Raw genomic sequence first — 19,784 nt, 5'->3', positions numbered from 1 at the left:
AGTCCCTGAAAATGACTTGTAAGTTAGAATTTGATCCTAAAGAAAATAATTCTTTCAATTAATTCTAAACCATTGACAGCCATTTTTATGCCTGAGTTGTACTTGGTGAAGATTTTCCATGGCTAATAACTCCTTCTGTGGTATTCTAGAATTCAGCAGAGAAGCAGAAGCCTAAAAACCTGCTTTTTGTATAAGCACAGATATTACTCATAAGTGCTCAGATATTTTTCCAATTCAGTGGTTGCTTCTTTGAAGGCCAGGTATGTCTGTAGGGGATACAGCCATTAAGATGGGCTCCCTGACTTGATTATGATATGCCTTGATTGATTTCTTCATGTTTCTTTTTATTAGGGTTTATTGGGTTTCTTGGATTGGTGTGTTTATGATTTTTAACAAATTTGGAAAATTAGCAGGCATTATTTCTTCAAGTATTTTATTCTGCCCCCTCTCCCTCCTCTCCTTTGAGAACTACTTGTATATTAGGCTTTTCAGTGATGCTCTGTTCATTTTTCTTTTTTCTCTCTGTGTTTCATTTTGAATGATTTCTACTGACATATCTTCAAATTCATTAATGCTTTCTTCTCTGATGTCCAATCTGCTCTTAATCCCATCCTGTATATATTTTTTTTACCTCAGACATTGTATTGTTCAACTTGGAAGTTTTACTTGGGTCTTTTTAATATCATCATATATGTCTTTCCCCAACATGCTTATTGTTTCCTCTCCTTTCCCAAATGTATCAATTATAGTATATCTGTTTTAATGTCCTTATCTTTTAGTTCTATTATCTGTGTCATTCTGAGTACGTTTCACTTAATTGTTTTAATCATTATGGATCATATTTTTCTACTTCTTTTCATACATACCTGGGAATTTTTGACTGGATGCCAGCAACTGTGAATTTTACCTTGTTAGATACTGCATATTCTTGCATTTCTGTAAATATTCTTGAGCATAATTCTAGGATATAGTTAAGTTACTTGGAACCAGCTTGATTTTCAAGATTTGCTTTTAAGCTTTGTTTTGCATTACAAAGTCTAGGGTTGATTCCCCTGCTCCTTCTCCACTAATGTAATCTCCTGCTGAGTATTCTACCTGATGTCCCAGGTAATATGAAATTTTTTTTTCTCTGCCTGGTAAAGTCACCAACTATTCCTGAAACTCTGTAAGCTGTGAAAATTGTCCTTGCTGCTCCTTTCTAGTGGCTCTTTACCCAAGAACCACTCATGGTTGTGTTGTTCTCTGCTCAACTGAAGAATCTTTGTAAGTAAGCCGCAATATATTTAGAGGATTGTGGCACATAAGACTGATAATTGAAGGGATAGGAGAGTGGATGTAGCTCAAGTGGTTGCACAACTGCTTCCCAGGTTTAATCCCCAGTACCTCCTAAAAACAAACAAAAACAAACAAAAGAAAAACCAACTATCATCGGGAAGCAGATTGAGCTCAGTGATTGAGCCCCTGCTTCCTACGTGCCATGAATGAGGTCCTGGGTTCAATCCCCAGTCCCTTCTAAAAAAATAAACATTAAAATAAAAAATCTAAGCATAGAGCTAATTTGAAAGACAGTGGATGTATCTCTCTTGTGCTCTCTCTTGCTCTTTTTCCTCCTGTCACTTATTTTTGGTTCTTTTAACATGATACTGTATTTTTTTGTCTTTATTTATTTTTTAATGTTACATTAAAAAAATATGAGGTCCCCATATACTCCCCACCCCCCTCACCCCACTCTTCCCCCCATAACAACAACCTCCTCCATCATCATGAGACATTCATTGCACTTGGTGACATGATACTGTATTATTTCTTACTGTAGATGACTTCTCTAAGGAGAGGAAAAGGCAGCTACAAGCAGCAACAGCTTACACCAGCATCCTTCCAGCTCTTTCCCTGAGTCTATCAAATTTCAAGGAATTTCAATTGGCCCTGTTTGGGTCACATGGCCACCCTTGAACCAAACACTAAGAAGGAAAGATGGAGCGCTCTGGTCAACAAGGCCAGGGTCAGGTCTACTTGAACCATGCAGAATGAGTTCTTTCACAAAAAAACAGTTGTATTCTTGGAAGATGCTGAGGGAGAAGTGTGGGATAGACAAAACAGAGATGGTCATTGCTCTCCATTTCCTCATTGGAAAAAGGGGAAAAATAATCTAAAATGTGGTTAGGAATGTAAGTGCTTAGCCATTACAGACTATAATAAGAGCTTAGTAAACCTTATATTATTGTTAATAACCTGAGCTTGGTGCCTCCAGTTGTCAGTAGATTTATTCACTTCTCTACTCCACTAAACTTCAGTAAAGAAGTGTCTCCTTTGTCTCTCTGTCCTAAGAATGACTTGAATTCCTACCCGTGGATCTTAGTTTCCAAGTAACTGAATTCCCCTCATTTAGCATTGTGATTTCTTGAAATGTCCGTTTCAACCCTAACTAAGCAGATATCATGTGTGTGCATCTACTTAGTCGCAGGAAACAGATGGTCCACTCAAATTGGGTAATTTGAGGAGTTTGATAAAGGGATTATTTACAAAGGTGTTGGCCAGGTATGGGGAATCACAAGAGGTGGTACGATAGCCTGGGCTAGTAGAAGGCCAGCAATATTTCCAAGGCCTGAGGGCACAAGGGACAGAATGGTTACCGGCCAGAAAGAGAGGGCCACTTGACAGGAGCTTGGATGTTTGGCCAGCCTATGGTGACACCACAGGCAGGGAACCAGTGAAAAAATACCCTGACATCTCTCTTCTGCCCCTCCCAGTCTCCAATGTTCCCGCCTGGATGAATCCTACATGAAGCCAGAAGGTAGAAGAGCCTCTCGTTATAGTCCAATAGGTCAACCTCCTTCTTGGGCTCAGAGAGGGTGGCAAAGGAATAGAGTCGACTGGAGGAACAAATGGGAAATATCCAGCACATCTTAGATCTCAGACCTGGTTTGAATTCTTTTCAAATAGTTATTTTGACCCTATGGGTTGATGTCTCAGTACACTTGGACGCATGTCTTTACTTATTCTCAGAACAACTGACTCTGGCCACACTCACAGAGCCTTTGTCTGTTAGGTTTTCACTGGTCCTGAGGTAGGGCACTCTGGGTTTCTATAACCTGGAGTGGGGAGACTGCTGCTAGCCACAGTGTGATGTTTAAGAGAGCAAAATGCTGGTTGCAAGTGCTTGGGAATTTTAAACTTCATAATAGGAGGTTTTCTTTTTAAGTTGTGTCTCTTTAGTGGATCCTAAATCATGTCATTTTTTGAAGGCAACACCTTTACTGTTTGACTAGAGAGGATTAGCATCAAGAAAGGAGAGCTGTTACCTCATGTGAACTCATGTGGGAGGCGGGAACTGGGGCTCTCCTTAAACATTTACCTTTCAGCATCTTCCACAGATACAAACTCATCTCATTGTTCATAGTCCTTGGGGAGGAAGCCAACGGTATAGGGCAGGGGTATGAAACTTAATGGGAGAAACTTAAACTTTGCTGGAAAATGTACAGAAAGAGAAAAGAGAAGTCAAGGGAGGAGTGAAGTATTAACAAAATGGGAAGTGAGGAGTACTAAAGGTAAACTTTCAACTCTGGAGAATCACAGACAATCCTGCAGTTAGAGAGAAAGAGCAAGACTTAGTCCAGCTTTGGCTGTAGCGGATGTACCAGAAGCCAAGCAGTCACCCATTTAACACAGTTTGAGGCAAATGCAGGCCTGGCCTGGGTGTCTGCCCTTTATTATGAATCCATTATGAATCCAGCATTTTCCTTTCTGAAACACCTTGGATGCAACTCAGCCAAGGTAAGTGAAGAAATGAGAAAACCAGGCTGCCTGGCAGGCCCACCTAGAACAAGCACTTTGCAGGGCCGTTTGAGATTGATGGGTGATTTCAGACGGGTACCCAAGAGATGTTCCTAGTGGCGGTTTGAGTATTTTGGATGTATTACCTAATATTGCAAAAGAAAAATCACATCCCAAGTGCCCCCTGGCTCAAGTGCATATTTATTTTCACAGTCTTTGTCTTTCTGAGATCAGCACTCTGTTGCTGTGTTGCTATTGTAGGGATGGAAAAAAATAGAACCATTTTAACGTTGCACTGTTTTGCATTTCCCGACAGTTAAGAGGCAGCCCATTATTAGCTGGCAACACTGTTGTGACATCAGTGGTGACTTTGCTGCTTGGGATTCAGCTCATGAAATCTCTTCCTCTCTTGTGTAAGTTTTTATCTTTTTCTTCTCCTTTCCCCCCCTTTTCTTCTGTCCCTTCTTTCACCTCTCAGGATTCACTCTTATGTCAATGCCTGGCTAAAGAAATGGCCACCCATGTTTTTGGTCCACCTGCTGGACCTTTCAAGAATGGCTGACCCAAGATACTAAACATCAGGCTTGCCCCAGTTTCAGAAACCAGACCCCTAGGAGCCCTTTCTTAGAGCTGTCCCTGCCTAGAATAGGGAATGTAATTGGGGGTGTCATACCCCGAGTGGAGGGACAAGGGTCTGAGGCTGGGGGCAAGTGTGGCACAGGGTAAGGAGGGCCTTTGTGTTGGCATGGAGATGCCGGAACCTGAGTGGGGAGAGGAGGGCTCTCCAGGGAGGTGCGGAGTGGGTGGGATGAGAAGGACATCCTTACCAGGAATGGGGACAGTGGTGGCAACAGGAGATTGGTTATATACAGGGTGACTGACCAAGTCAATAAGTATTTTGAGAACAATCGAAGCCAGACTTCCCACTGTTGAAGAAGAGAAGTACACATATAGAAAGAAAACTAAAATAAACTTTATGGTTTAAGAATGGAATTAGAGATATTGGTATGATCTCATGGTCTTCAATATATGGAGATATAGAAATAAATATGGCTATAAAATGTGTGTGTGTGTGTATATACACGTGTGTGTATGAGCATGTGTATACTTTGTTGCAACATTTCTCTAAGTTTGAGATTATTTTAAAATAAACAATTGAGAGGTAACTGCTAAGGGGTGGGGGGATATTTGGAAAAAAACTGAAAAAATTTTAAATGGGAGTCATATATATTACTAATTACATCATGGTGTTGTTAAAAGAATTAAATGAGATAATTCATGTGGTGGGTATAATATAGTACCTGGCACATAGTAAATACTCAGTAACATTATTATTATTATTTCCCAAGAGAAAAGAACACTGTGAACACTATTCTGCATATTGTTTTCTTTTTTTTTCACGTAAAAATATCTTGGAACCTTTCGAAACAATACATATCTTGCTTTTAAAAATCAATAAATCTAGTTGTGTTCTTTACTATATTACTTTTATAGTCAGAAAAACAAAAAAAACAATAATTGTGTGTAGGGGGGAGTAATTTGCCTTAGTATGTCATCTGCCGTTGACTCATAATTTAATTAATTCTGGTTGCTAATGGAAACCTCTGGTTGAATAAGGGAAAGTTGTATTTTAATAGCAGCTCATTAGTAGAGAGAATAAGAAAAAAAATACCTAACACCAAGTCTATGGACATGTGGATATTCACAGTAATTTTTCCTGCTTTTGTAAACCTCTGAATCAAACGCACTAAATAGCGGTTAAAGCGACAGTCAATGTTCATTTATTCACTCATTTCTTAATCCATGTAAAAATTCTTGTTGAAGGACTGTAAGTACCGAGCACCATTTGATGTGCTGGGTGGCAGCAGTGAACAAAAAAAAATCCTACCCTCGTGAAGCTCTCTTGTTCTAGTAGTAAGGGGACAAAAAAAAAAAAACAAAAACAAAACACTGTAAACAAATAAACCCCTGATTTTATATGATACATCAGGTGGTGATAAATTAAGTATTAAATCAGTTTCTTTTCTACATGAAAAAAGGTCATTTGGTAATTTTTTAAAGTTTGCCTTATTAATCATGTAACTTTTAGCAACCAACCTCAGCTATATGAGCCTCAGTTTCCATATAGCCAAAACGGAAACAATAATAATTATCTTAGAAGGTTGTGGTAATCAAGCATGAAAAAAAGCCTGGCACAAAGCCAGCCCCTTAGTAGTACATGATAAACAGAAGCCATTATTATATAAAGGCTCAACAATTTTTGATTCTTGCTTTTGAGACTAAGACAAAGAGTGTTGCTTCACTTACAGTGAAGCTGCTTGCTTTCACAACTTGGTTGTGTCACTGCTATATTCCCCGACTACCAACCAGCCTACAGAATTGGTCACATTTCTTTTCCTGTCGTCTTCACAGTCTCCCACCAATAGGAATACTGGATACCCTTCTAGGAGGAATCTCAAGAAATCATGGTCTTATGTCACCTGCCCTGCAGCCCACACTTGGAATGATCACTTTGCACCCTTGTATGTTTTTTTTTTTTTTAAAGATTTATTTATTTATTCCTCTCTCTTCCCCCCCGGTTGTCTGTTTTCTGTGTCTATTTGCTGCGTCGTCTTCTTTGTCCGCTTCTATTGTCAGGGGCATGGGAATCTGTGTTTCTTTTGGTTGTGTCATCTTGCTGTGTCAGCTCTCCGTGCGTGCGGCACCATTCCTGGGCAGGCTGCACTTTCTTTCGCGCTGGGCGGACACCCCTTGCGCGCATCAGCACTGCGCATGGGCCGGCTCCACACGGGTCAAGGAGGCCTGGGGTTTGAACCGCGGACCTCCCATGTGGTAGGCGGACGCCCTAACCACTGGGCCAACTCCACCGCCCCTTGTATGTTTTTATTCTCCAGGCAGCTTTACCCAGAGGCCAAGACCCTCTCTAACCTCTAAAGCTCACCAAGAACAGATTTGGCCCTGCAGGTCATGCTAAATATTTGTTTATCTATCCTGAGAAGACTGGTAAAACTGTGAAAGTTGTAAGCAGGAAAGTAACTGAACCTCTTTTGTGGTTTTTTTTTTAGGTACCAGGGTCAGAGATTGAACCCAGGACCTCGTAGGCGGGAAACCGACACTCTACCACTGAGGCACATGGGCTCCCTGAGTTGGTTTGTGTTTGCTTGTTGTTTGTTTTTGTTCTTCAGAGGCACCAGGGACCAAACCCTGGATCTCGCATGTGGGAAGCAAGCGCTCAACAGCTTGAGCTGCATTTGCTTCCTCTCTTTTATGTTTTAAAAATAATGTCTGGTTGCTCTGTAAAGAACAGCATAAAACTGCCAAGAAAGGAAACAGGAAGACAGACCAGTGCGAGGTTCCTGCTGTAATCCAGGTGGAAAACACTGGAACTTTATATTAGTCAGGGTTCTTTAGAAATACAGAAGAAACACAATATACATATCTGTATCTACATCTATATATATATCTATATAATACAATACAATATGTAATAAAGAAAGAGATTTATTATAAGGCATTGGCTCATAGGATTGTGCAGGCTGGCAAGTTGGAAGTCATAGGACAGGCCAGAGACGGGAAATTCTGGTAAGAGTGATGTTGGATTCTTGAATCCAAAGTCCTTAGACTGGAAACTCAGGGAGGAATGGAAGATGTAGTCTTTTTATTTTTTAAAAGATTTATTTATTTCTCTCCCCTTCCACCCAACCCCAGTTGTCTGTTCTCTGTGTCTATCTGCTGCGTCTTCTTTGTCCGCTTCTGTTGTTGTCAGCGGCACGGGAATCTGTGTTTCTTTTTTGTTTCTTTTTGTTGCGTCATCTTGTTGTGCTTTTTCTCTGTGTGGGCGGCGCCATTCCTGGGTAGGCTGCACTTTCTTTCGTGCTGGGCAGCTCTTCTTACGGGTGCACTCCTTGCGCGTGGGGCTCCCCTACGTGGGGACACCCCTGCGTGGCAGGGCACTCCTTGAGCACATCAGCACTGCGCATGTGCCCGCTCCACACGAGCCAAAGAGGCCTGGGATTTGAACTGCGGACCTCCCATGTGGTAGACGGACGCCCTAACCACTGGGCCAAGTCCGCTGCCCTGAAAGATATAGTCTTGAGGCAGAATTCCTTCTAATCTCGGGAACCCTGAGTTCTTGCTGTCAAAATCTTCAACAAGGTTTGGATGAGGCCCACCCATATTACTTAAAGTTAAATGATTGTAAATGTTACAATCCCGTCTATGAAATGCCTTCATGGTAGAAAATAAGTCAGTATTTGACTAAACAAGGTGATACATAATATTAACCATCAGAGAGATGGAGTAAAGTGGTAAAGAGGAGAGGGAAGCAAGAGCATGAGCTTGAGATTTGGTCTATTTGGAGGCAAAATTGGCAGTACTTGCTGATGGATTCAGTGTAGGAGTGGGAAGAAAAACAGAAGTTTCCATTGTGAACAATTGGGTAAATTTAAATGGCAGTGCCATTTACTAAAAATAGGCCAAAACAGGGTGTTTAATAAAAACCCTAATAAATGCTAAAGGAATCTCAGGTTAAGTGCTTAATGTTGCCGGTGTACTTGTGGGACTTAGAGCTGTCACTAAATGAACTCCGCAGGAGCAGGCGCAGCTAGCAATTCACTAGCAGAACTTCCAGGCCTCGGCAAGCCTCAGGAAGTATCTGACCCTCAGTCCCATTGGAGCAAAGAAGTCTCTCTCCCTCCTTATTTGGAAGAATATTCATCATTCACCTCAGAATGCTTGGTGATGGGAAAAATCACCCTCCACACAGAGAATGTCCTCAGCCACACTGCTTGGCCAAGGTCCTTCGCAAAATGCCCCAAAGCGCATTTCCCAAAGTCTGGACTCTTCAGTCTTAAAGTATACTAAGTATGACCAAGGCCAGTCTACATGTATTTTATGGCCAAAAATATTTCTGTAATTCTTCAAGGGCACAGTACAGTTAAAAATGTCCATAATCCACATTACCAAGCAGAATACTTAACATCTGGCAGACATCGGCATCTGTGTTAAGATGTATGGAAACATCAGAATTTATTCCAAGAACAAGAGAGGGGTGCTTACTTCACATTTTTGCAAATAAAGGAGCCATTTATTTGAGTTAAAAATTAAAGCAACTTCCAAGTATCAGTTTTAGGTTTGCTTTTGTTTTTAGCAAACAAGCTAACAGTCTCTGGTGGAGATCCTACCATGTACATCCAAGCAAGCCTTCCTTTGAGACATACTTCTTTCCAATCTTAATAAATGCTATTTAAGATAAATCAATCTTTAGAAGTGACACCAGGTTTTCTTTCCAGAACATTTCCTATAAATGACTGGATTCAGAGCAAGGTGCATTTAAGAGGGATGGAGGAAGTGGATGTGGCTCGAGCCATTGGGTGTCTGCCTACCACATGGGAGGTCCCGCATTTGGTTCCTGATGCTTCCTAAAGAAGACAAGCAAGACGGCAAACTGGCATGGTGAGCTGATGCAAAAAGATGATGCAACAAGATAATGCAAGGAAGAGACACAAAAAGGAAGCACAATGAGAGACACAACAAGCGGGGAGCCGGAATGACTCAAGCCTTTGTTCACCTCCCTCCTACATGGGAGGTCCCAGGTTCGGTTCCTGGTGCCTCCTAAAAAGAAGATGAGCACACAGAGAGCAGAGAGTGAACACAAACAACGAGGGGAGAGGATGGGAGAAATAAATAAAAATAAGTCTTCAAGAAAAAAGAGAGGATGGGACTAGGAGGACATTCTTAGATGATAGATTTTAGTGTACCAAAAAGCATCAGCTCAACTCAAAGTGTGGATAGGAGATTCCTCACCGTTCTGGATTCAGATTTGCCTTACTTCCTTCACCTCCCCAACTTTGGCTTCTATAAGCTGCCTATTTGTTTCCTTCTTTGATTCAGGTACTCAGAGGCTAGTACTTGCTAACCTCTCTGGCAGTAGCAGTGGTAAGTAATAATAGCTCATAACATTTGTTAGGCCTTTACTGTGTGCTTGTAGACTCTGTGCAAAGCACTTTACATGCATCATTTTATAATCTTGTAATAATTCTGTGAGGTGATAATATCATGATACTTGTTTTACAACTGAAAAAACCAAAGCCTGAGAGATTAAATTCTTTGCCTAAAGTGAAAGAGTTGGTAATTGTCAGAAGTCAGGTTTTTGTGACTTCCAAGCCCAAGCTCTTTCTACTTTGCATTCAGCCCTTTCTAGTTCTCTTTCCTTGTTTTTCTTGGCTGCTAGCTTCTTGTTGCCAGCCTCTCTACACAGCTTCTGTACAGCAGATCCATCTTGCCCAGTTCTTCCAGGCCCTGAGGTTTCTCCCACCACCACCAGGTCGGGACCTCAGGAGCCTAGCTACCCAAGGGTCTTTGCAAATTGCTGTCTGCCGCCCCCATCTGGCAAGTTTCAATACTTGAATATACTGACTAGTTCCTCTTTATTTTCATTAATCACACACTTATGTGTATAGTAGTGATCGATTACCAGGCTCAGGATTTAAGATACACTTAAGGTTTCAAAAGTGGATTAAGGAGAATGTAAATTTAACTTGGAATTGGGATACCTGGGTCCTCAAGGAAAATTAATGGAAAGTAAAGGTATTTAAAACTTTATTTTAAAAAAAAAGACTTTGTCTCTTTAATGTGACTTTTTGCTTATAAATGTTTGTTCATGAAAGTTTGCCAAGTGTTTCAGGAATGCCTGTCTAAAGTGTAAATTTACTCTTTGAGAAGGTCATTACTTCTTCAGCTTGTTAGAAATAAGCCAATGTGAGATCAATAATTATCTTTTGGAACTCTGAATTACTTGTTTGATTCTGTTGTGTACCGAACATACAGTAGATGCTCAGAACATGTTTGATGAACTATAAAGAGTGCCTAAATAGCTTTTATGAGTTAGCAGAGTAGAGAGGAGTGTTATTTGACTTTGTTTCACAGTGGAATCTTTCCTAAGTATACAGTTGGTTGGAGGCTTTACTCGATAAAATACTATAGTAGCACAATGAAATGGAGATCCTGTTCCTACGAAGTTAATGACTTTCTAAAGCATTTGGCTTTCTTACCAAACAATTAGCACCATTATTTTCAGGCCAATCAATAGGCACAAATCCAAGATTAAGAGCATTTTGGATCATTATTCCTCTTTCATCACATATTCATTATTTTCTGTCTGAATAAGACCTGTAATCAGTGTTATTTACCAATCTTTAGAGTGAAACTTTAAACCAGTGATTGTTCTTGTCTTTGCAGGTATTAAATGCCATTTCAAATATCCTTTCAATAATTTTGTAGTAGCTAATGAAGTCCATTTTTCCAGACATTTCAGTCCACTGAGGGAACATTGAACCCCAAGAGTCTTTAAAGAGTATTTGTTCTTTAATTGGTGGCAGCTGTTCCTTAGAAAGTTACCTAAGTGTATAAGTGCTTTTTTTTCCTCTCTTTAATGGCTTTTTATCACAGTTTAAGAGTTATCCTTGAAATATGGATGAAATATATATGACGGACCCCTGAGGTTTTGTAATATTGAAATTTTTAAATACTCTATTATGACTCTAAGATATGCAAGAAATTATAGGAAAGTGCCCATGATTTTGGATTTAATTATTAACACTTTAAAAAGTATATTTTCTTAGTTCTCTGGATAGATTTCCTCAAGAAAAGTTATTAGTTCATTGTTGTTAATTCTTAAGTATGTATATACCGTGTTACCTGGATTCAAACATTTTTCCCTACCTTGGCTTTAAATCCTTTCCAAAAACCATTAGTCTTGGATACATACAGTAAGAGCCGATTTGCTTAAATGTCACTATTAATCCATTTTATCACCTCTAACATTTTGTGCAAGGAATTTCAGAAAGAAAGCCTTAGCAGACATCTAATGTCCAGAATAACCAGAGCCAAACATAATGATTTTACAGTTGAAGACCAGCCAAGATGCACATTTCCAGAGTGTGGTTTTACAGGGAGTCTGCATGCAGATGAAATATGGCTTTTAAGAACATAATCTGCATGGAAAAGGCCTTTCTTGTCATGGCACTAGGCTGACTTTCAAGCCAAGGTCAAAGTACTTTCTGCAGGTTTTATTTTTAGGTGTTCTCTTTCTTAACAGGACGCTTCCCGTTTTGAGTTAGAGCAACACTGACGGCACAACACTGAGTCACAGAAGGAGCAGGTAAGCCTTTTCTCTGCTGCTTCACCTGGCAGGTAATAGCACTAAATGCAAGGATCTGTACCCAGACTCCCTGCTTTGTGCATCTCATGGGTGCCGGGGCACTCTGCAGCCAGTGACCCTCTGTTGTCACCTGGACCCGATAAGAGGTGGGGTCTCTGAGAAGACAAAGGCCTCCTTGGGGCTCATGTTCCTTTCGTCTTTTTTGAATTTTCTGGACCAGTGGTGAACCTCTGTTACTGTTATTAATCAAGAGCCATCTAGATCTTCAAACTATAAACCTGAAGGGAAAAATAGTGACATCAAAGTGATTGAATTTAGATTCAGTCTAAATTGGGAGAGTCTAGGAAACAAGAATAAGTTGATAGAAACTTTTGATAGTCTTTTTTTTAGGAGGTATTTGGGCTTGAACCCTGGACCAGTGGCTGGAAAGCAGGCACTCAATCACTGACCTACAACTGTTCCCTGTATTATTCAATTTTTAAAATAAGTATTTCCTAAATTTGTTATAAGCAGTGTTTCAATTTGGTGAAAAGTTTAGAAGCATATATATTTCCTTTCAATTTTTTTAGTAAGGAAAGATTTAAATATTCTGCCTAAATAGTCCCTCCCCTCATAAAATTTTACTTTAATTGCATATCAGCCCCCTCTTGTGGTTATTTGTAAACTTTCCACTAAAGATATGTTGCATATTCACAGTTACAGGCATAAGCAGGATGCTGTCTTTTAATATTATCTGCAGATTGGATGAAACTGAGTAGTAAAGAAGAATGGGCATCCGTCAATTGAGTTTAAAAGACCACACACTGGATGGGAATGCTTGGTAGGTAGTCAGTAAACACTGGTTGAATTAACGTTGAGTAAAGGGCAGGTAATGTTAAAAGGTAAGAAGGAGCACAGTAAGGAGAAGCAGAGTGTGCATTCCTCCACGATCTGACACTTTTCACTAGGCACAGCTGGACTTATTTGGCAAGTGAAAAAATTTCTAGTTTTAGGGAATTTCATGTGCCATATTTGAAAATCTATAAGATCGATCTGAGTTTTTATTTTAACAATTATCAGCCTGCATTATTCTAAGTGGGAATAACTATACCTTGCTCAGGTAATCAGTGTGAATATTAGTGAGTTAACTTAAAAACAACCTAACATTTTATTAGCGGTATAGGTGATGTTCCTGTTTTTGTTGTTTATCCCCTCTCATTTCTAGGAGGAGTGGTTGGAAGGACCAGGACTCTGATGACACAACATGTTTTAGATATTTATTAATAGAATACAGCCTTAGAAAAGTATTGCTGAAAAACATTGTATTTTTCACAAAGGTTTCTGGAAGTCTGAGGTAGGAAATTTAAGAGAAACAAGATTGCCATTATATTGGTCAGAGCTGTTGGTTGCAAATGAAAGAAAATCCTTTTCAAACTAGATTAAGAAAAAAGGAGGGTATTTACTGCAGCCCTCATTACCTGGGGCTGATGCATTTTTTCACATAACTGAATGTTTCGAGAAGTGATCTAGCTTCAGGTAAGAGAGGAGGCTGTCCCACTCTGTCTCCCCATTCTGCTGTCTTCTTTGTTGGGAGGGTTTCAGGCGTCTGTCCTCCTAACTCCCAGTGGGCACAAAGAGAGTTTCTCTTCCCACCACTTTTTGCAAATGCACAGGATTTGTCTGCTTAGACTGGTCAGAATTCCCAAATCAAAGGCAGTGGCCAGATTATTCACAATTGCCAAAAGATGGAAGCAACCTGACTGTACACCTACAGAAGAATGGATAAGCAAAATGTGATTTATACACATAATGGAATATTATTCAGCCATGAACAGGAAAGAAGTTCTGATACATAGATGATCCTTGAAGATATGTTGAGTGAAAACAGACACAAAATGACAAATATTGTATTATCTCACTGATATGAAATAATTAGAATAAGCAAACTCATAGAGTCAGAAACTAGAATTCAGGTAACCAGGGTCCAGGGTGGGATAAGGAGTAAGGATTTAATTCTTAATTGGTGCAAAGTGTCTGTTTGGGGGTGATGGAAAAGATTTGTTAATGTACAGTGGTGGTGGTAACACAACATTGTAAATGTAATTAACACCACTGAATTATATATCTTAATGTGGTTAAAAGGGCAAATTTTAGGTTGTATATATGTTATCAGAATAACAACAACAACAAAAAACATCGGCCAGTACAACAAAGACAGTGAACCCTAATGTAAACTAGGGACTATAGTTAATAGTACAATTATAGTAACATTCTCTAGTCAATTGTAACAAAGTTTCCACACTAATGCAAATTGTTAAAAATGGGGGCGGGTATATGAGAACTCTGCATTTTTGTCGACTCTGTATTTTCTTTATGATCTTTCTGTAAACCTACAGCATCTCTAACTAAAAAAGAAAAGAAAAAACAAAAAGCAGTGGCCATGGAACTGAAAGGACCCTCATTGACTTAAGCATGGATCACATGCTGCTTTGGGGCTTGGGCTGGGGTCCAGCCCACCCAAACCTCATGGTCTGATGGTGGTGACAGTCTATTTCCTTTGGGGAAACCACCCTCCACCACCATCAGACCTTAACCTTAACCCTAACCTAACCTTAACCCTATGTTCATGTTGTGCTTCCATCACCACCATCCATTACCATTACTTTTCCATCTCCCCAAATAGAAACTATACAATTTAAGCATTAACTCCTCATTCCCTACCCCAACCCTGGCCTCAGGCAACCTATGTTTTCATTTCTAACTTTAAGAATTTGATTATTCTAATTATTTGATATCAGTGAGAACATATAGTATTTGTCCTTTTGAGTCTGACTTATTTCCGATATCTTCAAGGATCAACCACGTTGTCACATGTATCAGAGCTTCATTGTTTTTTATAGCTGAAAAATATTCTGTTTTGTGCATCCATTCATAAGTTGATGGACACTTGAGTTGGTGTCCATCTTCTGGCAATTTTGAATGACTACTATGAACATCTGTATGCAAATATCTGTTGAAGTCCATGCTTTCAATTCTTTTGGGTCTATTCCTAGCAGTGGGATTGCCAGGTCATGTGGTAATTCTGTACTTTGTGAGGAACTGCCAAACTGTCTTCCACTGTGGCTGCACCATTTTACATCCTTCCCCTTGCCCCACATGAATGAATATTCCAATTTCTTCACATCCTCTCCAATACTTGCAATTTTTCATTAAGAAGTAGCCATTCCAGTGGGTGTGAAATTATATCTCCTTATAGTAGTTTTTAGTTGCATTTCCCTAATGGCTAATGATATTGAGCATTTTTCATATACTTTTTGACCAATTTTATATTTTTTAGAGAAATGTCTATTCAAGTTTTGAATATCTGTTCATGTTTTGCTCATTTTTAAATTGGGTTGTTTGTCTTTTTGTTGTTGAGTTGTAGAATTTCTTTATATACTCTGGAGAGTAAATGTTATTTGAATGTGGTTTCTAAATATTTTCTCCCGTTGTGTAGGTTGTTGTTTTAGCTTCCTTGGATGCTGAAGCAAATACAATGGGTTGGTTTAAACATGAGAATTTATTAGCTTATGGTTTTGGGGCTGAGAAGTCTAAATCAAAGCATCATTAAGGCAATGCTTTCTTCCCAAAGACTGGCATTCTAGAGCTGGCTGCCAGTGATCCTTAGAACTGGGCTCCTCTGTCATATGGCAATGCACATGGCAGCCTCTCCTGGCCTCTCCTTTCTCTTCCAGGTTCTGTTGTCCTTCAATTTCCTGTTTCCCCCAGCTTTTTTCTCTGCCTGCCTGATTTTATTCTGTTTATGAAGGACTTCAGTCATAGAATTGGGACCCAGTCTGATTGAAGAAGACTACACCTTCACTGAAGTAACCTCATTAAAAGGTTTTACAATGGGTTCACACCTACAGGAATTGATTATGTTTAAGAACATGTACATACAACTCCAAACCACCACAGCTGTCTTTTTACTTTCATGATAAAGTCCTTTGATGCAAAAGTTATTTTTTAAAAATCAGAGATGTTGTGAGCTTACACAATAATCATACATAACATACAGGATTCCCATTTTAAAAAGTTTTAAATTTATTCTGGGCTAAGGTGTTTAATGTAATTGTTTAATTATGTTAGGATGGAAACATCATAACAGTTATCTACTACCTTCCGCAATTTCCCCAGAAAAATAAAAAATTAGATGTCCCTCGCATGAAAGATGTTTAAACTGGGAAAGGAATGAGGGAAACATGTAGGACCTGAGGATGCATCTGGATATGTGGGAGTCTATGATGTGTATGTGTGTGTGCACATGCGTGTGTGCATGCTGGGACAGGGGAGCCCACGCTTCCAAAGAGCAGTGAGGTGTCCCTGATATCTCTAGATGATTATTGGTGAAAGCAGGATAATCTTAGAAGGTGACCAAAACAAATGCACCAAAATGCCAGTTTGGTCCTACTAGCCCTAGAATGTGTGGCTGGAAAACAATGACCTTACTTTCAACTCTGGAACCACAATCCATGATCAGGCCACACACTCACCATGCTCTTTTCACTTGTATGTTTCTGCTTTTAGTAATTCTGCAGTTTAGGATGTCTTTCCTGTCACCCCTGAGAAAAGCTTCAGGCCCAGCAGAAACCTTCCTTGGTCCCCTTGAGTGGGAGCTCCGTCATCTCTCCCCACAGCTCCAGTCCAATGAAGCAAGCAACCTTGTATCTGTGTGCCTCACTAGGTCTGGGAAATTTTCTCATTGGTCTCTTAACACAGAACTTCACGATGGCAGTCCCTGCATGGGTGAGGACTCTAGTTTCATATGGCACAAACAGACCTGGAACTAGCTATAGAAGAAAAGGAAGGTAATAGCTCATGTAGCCAAACAGCCAGGAGGACAGAGAAAGTGGTGGACTCAGGGAGCTCTGAAACAGGGAAATGCCAGCAGGCCCCATCCTGTGTCTCTGAGTCTTTGCTTGTTGCCTTATTTTCTCCTCTGCTTCTCATTTGGCTCCTGGCAGGTTCAGGCTCACATCTTTATAGCCTCCTGACTGGAGGGAAGGAGCTCTCGTCTCCCAGCCCAGGCTTGGAAAAAGCCAGGGAAGGAGTCTGCTTGGCCTGCTTCAGGTCACACGGCAACTGTTTAACCCAGTGCAACGGCCAAGGGAGTGAAATACAGTGAGCGGCTGAACTTGGGTAAATTGTCTACTACTTAACCAGTCACTGTGGTCAAGGATGTAGGGTCATGTAAAAAAAATGACAGTTTTCACATGGTACACTTCTCTGGAGGGATGGAGAGAAGGAGCAGTTTCTCTAAAGAAAAAGAGGTGAAGCTCAGACACAGCTACTGGGGTATAACTGAACTGAGCAGCCTCTCTCCTTTTCCCTCCTGTCTTTGTCCATCACATCAGCCAATAAATATGTGATAAATGAGAGATTTTCCAGATGGATAGAAAGTCCCAGGATGGGTATGAGTGGTAGCGGGATGGGAGTAGGGGTGCGTTTGCTCTTTCTGGAGACAGAGAAATCACAAGATTCCTTCCCTTATTAAACTCTAGACCTTTACCTCCCTGACGGGTCACGTACCCTTTCTTTCTGAGAGCTTCCACCAAGAACCGTGATCTCTCTGCTGCCTCAGTAAATACCACCACCTCCTTTAGCCTTTGGTGCTTTCTCCTTAGTTCTGCTTTGGAGTAGCACCCACTCTCCCGGGCAGCCCTGCATTCTGTGCCCACATAGACCAGCAGAGAAATCACTTTTTATTTTAAGAATTTGTTTGCTAATCGCTTTGAGGAAAGAAAGAGGAGAGAGTACAGCAAAAGAAAATATAAGGAAGTTTCAAAGGTTCAATAACCTTACTGAATTCTTTCACCTTTTAATGGATTTGAAAGATAAACAAAGTCAAAAGAAACATTTTCCCCAAGAGATTGCTTTGGTTTTATTTAAATACTGAAGCAACTTAGGTTGCTAAAATAATTTAAATTTGCTGTTTTCCTTTTCTCTTTGACTTTTTTGTGCACCTTCTTTTTTTTCATTTTTGAAAATGCAATTTGAGTTCTTTATATTTCATTTTATTTCTTCCATAACTTATGTAACTATTATGTTGTTGTTGGAATTTAGTTATTTATATATTTTTATTATTATAAATAACATTGTGATGAATTCCCTTGGGACCTTCAACCACATCTTTTATTTTCTCTTGAAGAGATAAATGGAGGTAGGATTATTAGATTAAAGCATATGAATATTTTTGAATTATAAGTTTATTTCATTTTTTCCTCATTATGAAAGTAAAGTGTTTATTATAACATTTTAGCAAATACTGAAAATACATAAAAGAAAATAAATATAATTTGGAACCACAAAAAGACAATATTTTGTGTATTTTCTTTTCCTATACGTACTTTAAACAGAATAGCAATTATAAAGACTGCTTTATAATCTTTGTTTACTTAACAATAAATCATATTTTTCTATATTGTCAACACTTTTTAATGGCAGCATGGTTATTCTATTATGTAGATGGATACTTTTTTTTTAATAGGTTGGTTTATTTTTTATTTTTTAAAAAGATTTATTTATTTATTTCCCCTTCTCCCCCCCACCCCAGTTGTCTGTTCTCTGTGTCTATTTGCTGCGTCTTCTTTGTCTGCTTCTGTTGTTGTCAGCAGCACGGGAATCTGTGTTTCTTCTTGTTGCGTCATCTTGCTGTGTCAGCTCTCTGTGTGGGCGGCGCCATTCCTGGGCAGGCTGCACTTTCTTTCGTGCTGGGCGGCTCTCCTTATGGGGCGCACCCTTGCGCGTGGGGCTCCCCTACACGGGGGACACCCCTGCGTGGCAGGGCACTCCTTGCGCGCATCAACACTGCACGTGGGCCAGCTCCACACGGGTCAAGGACGCCCAGGGTTTGAACCATGGACCTCCCATGTGGTAGACGGACGCCCTATTCATCGGGCCAAGTCTGCTTCCCTTATGTAGACGGATACTTTCAATGGAGAACATTTGGATTGTTTCCAATTTATGCTGTTTTAATTAATTCTTATGTAAAATTATTGGTGCACAAATTGGATGCAGGCATGAAGGGCCCCATGTTTACTTTTCAGAGGACCCTTAGAACGTTTGAATATTTAGACGTAGGGTCTGTGGGCCTGCGTAGGTACTCCTGCCTGCGCCCCACAGAAGTTAGGGGTGGGTCTGGCTGCCAAGGAGCAGGTAAAGGCCTGGGGAAGAGGGGATTGTTAAGGTAAGGACATGGCACACCATTTGTGACTTTTCCTCCTCTCGTTGTGCTAGAATGAAAACAGGAGTGTAATCTCTGATTTGGTAGCCAGCAGTTTAAATTTCAACAACTCACTGGAAATAGATGTTTGGTGAGTAAGAGATGCAGTAATGGATGCAGAGTTCCTGCATGGTGACAGGCACTCAACAAATATTATTTTTCCTGAGAAGGAGATGGGTGGCTACTTATTAATCTTTTGGGTTACCTTTACATACCTGGGCCAAAAAACACCTTTAAGCAGTCATAAAACGAAACAGAGAACAGCAGAACAGCACACGCATGTGAAGGAAAGCTTTATGCAGCTTGTTTGTGTGAAAGACAAGCCCAGGGGTTTTGTTTTATGTTGTTTACGTAGGAAAATCACAGACAGGGGCTTCCCAAGAGACTGTCTTCTGTAGCTACTGTCTGATCCTAATAGTTACAAGTGCTGCCTTTTCCTCCCACAGCCTCTGCAGAAGGCTGCTTCTGCAGGGTCCCTGGTGTGGAAGAAGGAGCTGTTTAGGAATGAACTGCCCACCTACTGTTAAGTAATGTTCTGTCTCTAACACAGTATTTCCACTTAGGAAAATGTGCTGTGCACTTGGCTGCAGCATTTAGTACACATCTGCT

The 19,784-nt window shown here is 40.2% G+C and overlaps 1 long non-coding RNA gene across 1 annotated transcript; it reads left to right on the top strand.

The window, feature by feature from the left end:
- Positions 1 to 6,839: 6,839 nt before the first annotated feature.
- LOC131279300 (uncharacterized) lies at positions 6,840 to 13,210 on the top strand. Its single transcript, XR_009186684.2, has 4 exons — positions 6,840 to 6,923; positions 11,873 to 11,935; positions 12,675 to 12,755; positions 13,140 to 13,210. It is a non-coding gene; the product is annotated as an uncharacterized lncRNA (long non-coding RNA).
- The last annotated feature ends 6,574 nt before the right edge of the window (positions 13,211 to 19,784 follow it).

Source organism: Dasypus novemcinctus, chromosome 7 (assembly GCF_030445035.2).
Source record: "Dasypus novemcinctus isolate mDasNov1 chromosome 7, mDasNov1.1.hap2, whole genome shotgun sequence".
In the NCBI taxonomy this organism is placed as follows: Eukaryota; Metazoa; Chordata; class Mammalia; order Cingulata; family Dasypodidae; genus Dasypus; species Dasypus novemcinctus.
Note: the sequence above shows the minus strand (reverse complement) of the source record. Positions and strands in the feature narration are given on the sequence as shown.